The following is a 3,947-nucleotide window of genomic DNA, read 5'->3' on the forward strand; positions in this document are numbered from 1 at the left end:
ACAAACTGTTAATATTCAAACATGCATATTTTCAAACTTTTTAAAAATAAATAATGAATTATGAAGTTTCAATCTTATAAATCAATAAGTTTCTTTGTTGTTCAGCTATTTGTGTTATTCCCAACGCGTGCATCGAACCCCAATTTTTAGCGTTACAAGCTCTCAGACTTACCACTGAGTCACTGTGTGAGGGAGGGGCAAGCCAATAAGAATATTCATTACATATATCACTGATCTTGGAGCATCGAGAACAGAAAGTCATGAATAATTCGATAATTTAATGTTTAAGTTCATTGAAATGTTTTAGTGAAATTTCACAACACTTTCAACTCAACAAATTATATTAAGTTGTCATAACTGTATCAACAAAAAATGCATAGGTTAAGCAATCTTCATTGGCTGGTTTATTACTTTTATGGCAAAACTTCTAAATTAGGTTCTTATAAAAAACCCAATTCCCCACTAACGTTATACAGTTAAAAATAACTAAAATATTCCTAACTTTTTAGGCTGACATATCTTCAAAACATACTGAAGTTTAGGGTGGGAGCGCCACGTGAAGCTAACAGTAAACAGATGCTGACATTTCAATTCCTCCCGGGCCTCCACAACAGCCAGTTGGGGTGGTGTATATGTTGTTCTTTAGTACACTGATACCGTGACCCACTTCCTATAATAAACAGCTAATGAGGTTTTTAACAATTCTAAAACACTCAGAAAAGCTGCATGTAGTAGTGGGTAATTTGTTTGGCAAACCTGAACATATTAATGAACTGAATTTTTAACATACTGCTTAGGATAATATGAGTCAACGTCTAACGAAAGGTTATCAAATGATAATATAAAATATTTAACTAATGTATAAAACATTAAATACGTGTTACAATTTAAACTAACAAAAAGCCCCAAACAATAATTACTGTACCAGTTTTTAGAAGTTTTGGTTATTATATCTTTAGAAGATCCCTTCTAAATAAGTTGTACAAACGAATTGTACAGCGAACGAAATAAAAAACAGCAACATTATTCTGGAGTTTATGGTCATAACATAATGTGTTAAACATACTACATTAGGCACTTCGCCAAGTTAGTTTTGTCAAATAACAAAACCTAACACTAAAAAAACATTCAATCGGGAAATTTTAGGCAAATCGAGATCTATGATCTTCAGATCTTGATAACAAATACAACAACTGCCAAGCTATGCATAAAACAACCTCAATCTTACCCATTATCTTATTCAATAAAAGCTTAAATAAGTATAATTTTATTTAAAATTAAAACACATCACGAAATGACACGCCCAACCGTTTATTTGATTTTTCGTGTAAAATTTTTGCACAAAGTTACACAAATATTGTATGATGTGCATAGCTGTCCCTAATTTCAAACTGATAGACTAGAAAAATGGAAGCTTGTCAACAGCAGCCACCATTAATTTTTGGACCACTCTTGTTGTATAACTGGATAGTGTAATCTGATCACCTCTGGTATAGTGCACTCACAGTCCCAAGTTTCTAGTGTTGTAAGTCTGCAGAAATACTGCTGTGAAACTGGGGAGCATCAGAAATAGGGGGAAAAATAACATAAAGTAGGGATCATTGGATATTTGTGGAATTGCTATAAGAAGTATCCAAGTAGATTTTAAAACCTATCCAACTAGCATCACTTTACTTGTTTGTGTACTTTTTATTGCAGCATTTATTTTGTTCTGGTTACTTCTTATAGCAATTCTAAGAATAACCAACGATCACTACTTTCCGTTAAAATTTTAATTTTTTTTTTCATATTTATTTGTTCATGAAATGTACACAACATCTATAAACTTTCAGTATAGCCATATTCCTTATACCTACAAATTCTACAAGAATTAAAACCACAATCACAAATTGATAAAATGTAATCCTTACTTTGGCCTACAGATAAATGTATAAAGCTGCCAAAGTAGAGATTTAATTTTGTAAATTTGGGATTGTAGTTTTAATTCTTGTTTCATTACTTTTTGTAGCAGGATCCCTACTTCATTTTAAAATTCAAATTATTTTGATACTCTTGTTTATTTGTTTTTTATGTTATACCTGTATACAATATATACTTTACTTTTAGTAACTGTCAGTGTATCCACCGATATGTAGTACCATCTGTTGGGTTGAAAAGATATTTAAGTACACGCACGACATGTTTACCATTTATAAAAAATATGTTTATATTTAGCGGAGTATCAAAAGCTGATACCCACAGACCAGTCAAGTAAGCTAAAGAAATCTTCTAGCAATAGTCCGAGACGTCTAGGGGCTAGCCCCACTGACGTGATCATGTAGGTAGGTAGTAGATGAAAAAGTTGCTATTTTAGAAATTTTTGAATTGTTATAGCTACATTTTTAGCATAAGTATATATGTGCATAATATATCGTAACCAATACTTTGAATGGTTGGTTTTTCGCTTAGAAATTCAATAGGGTGTTTTTTCAGAGCGTGAATTATTTGGAAACTTTGTCGATCCCAACTATTAAGTACAGTAGTACTTAAATAAATATTTATTGTCGAAAATCAAAACAACTTGGTAGACGCTACAGAATTTATTGTTAATCGTAAGGCTGAACAGTGGGCTGTTTATTCTGTGCCAACTGCATTGATTGTACCCTAAATTTTAGCGTTATAAGCCCTCAGGCTTACTTATGAGCCAGCGGTAGGCAGGTAGCTAATAAGTCCATTGCGTATTTTTTTAAAAGTGTAATCAAACTACAGTTTGTCCTTATACATATTGTTACGCCTCTGTCTTCGTTTGTTAATTTTCCGTAAAAATTCTTTCCAAAGAAACTTTAGCGATACAAGTCCTTTCTTAAATAAAACTAGTTTATTCTTTCTCAATACAACTTTGCAATACACTTAATTTCCACAGTCACGCTATAACTTCAACAAACGATTCATGCACTTAACTCAATTGTCCGTCTCTGTCTGCAATTCAATTCCATTGTTGCCGTCACTTCTTACCGGTCTCATATATACAAAAAGCGTACATCTCGTTTCTTAGTGAATCTTCTAGACGTGTTACCAGAGTCACGTGACTACCGCTGTCGTAACAATATTCTATCAAATTTAGTTCTGGTAATAGCAAATGCTGCAAGGCCAATTCAATTTTAGAGACGATCTTGTTTTGAGTATTAAGTTAGAAATAAAATGATTTTTTTCTTCTAAACTTTATAAAGGAATCTAAAGCATATAAAGATCAATTCCGTGACATTTGATCTGATATTAAGATTTCTCAGCTGATTGGCCTAACATCTGTGATAAAAAAATCACGTGAACTTCAGATTTTTTTTTCGACACTCTTTTTGTCTCGGCACAAAGCTACACAATAGGTTATCTACGCTATGTAAACAACGAGTAACCGAACTCTGGAATGTAGCGTTGTAAGTCCATAGACTCACTGATGATCCGCTGGGGACGAAATTCTTTAAAAATTTTCCGTTTCGGATTTCGAATTAGAAATGTTTAACAATAGTATTTCTGATCTATATTTTGCCTCCAACAAAGAATACATACTTTCAATATTGGAACTTATCAATTGGGTTGTACGATGACAGAAAAACGTGATCTTAAATACTATTTATATATGCAGCGAGTAGAGCACTTTAAAAGTTACCGTAGGTAGATCTAAAACTGTATTTTTACACGCTACATACTCTGAATCCGAATTGATAAATTTAAAAAAAATCTCGAAAACAAATCTCGTTTTCGTAATTTCCTGGGCCAATGGTTCGCACCCCCCCCCCCTTTCAGCATTTATCAAAATAAGTAACCCGATTATTAGATAAAACACTTATCTTCCTGGTTATGGTTTCAATTTATCTATCAGCATTTCCAATGACTAATACAATTGCATCTATAAATACAGCTTATTTCATACAGCTGCAGTACTGTGGCGTTTGATATTCCATGAAACA

The sequence above is a fragment of the Limulus polyphemus genome, unplaced genomic scaffold, assembly GCF_000517525.1.
Source record: "Limulus polyphemus unplaced genomic scaffold, Limulus_polyphemus-2.1.2 Scaffold6445, whole genome shotgun sequence".
Classification (NCBI taxonomy): Eukaryota; Metazoa; Arthropoda; class Merostomata; order Xiphosura; family Limulidae; genus Limulus; species Limulus polyphemus.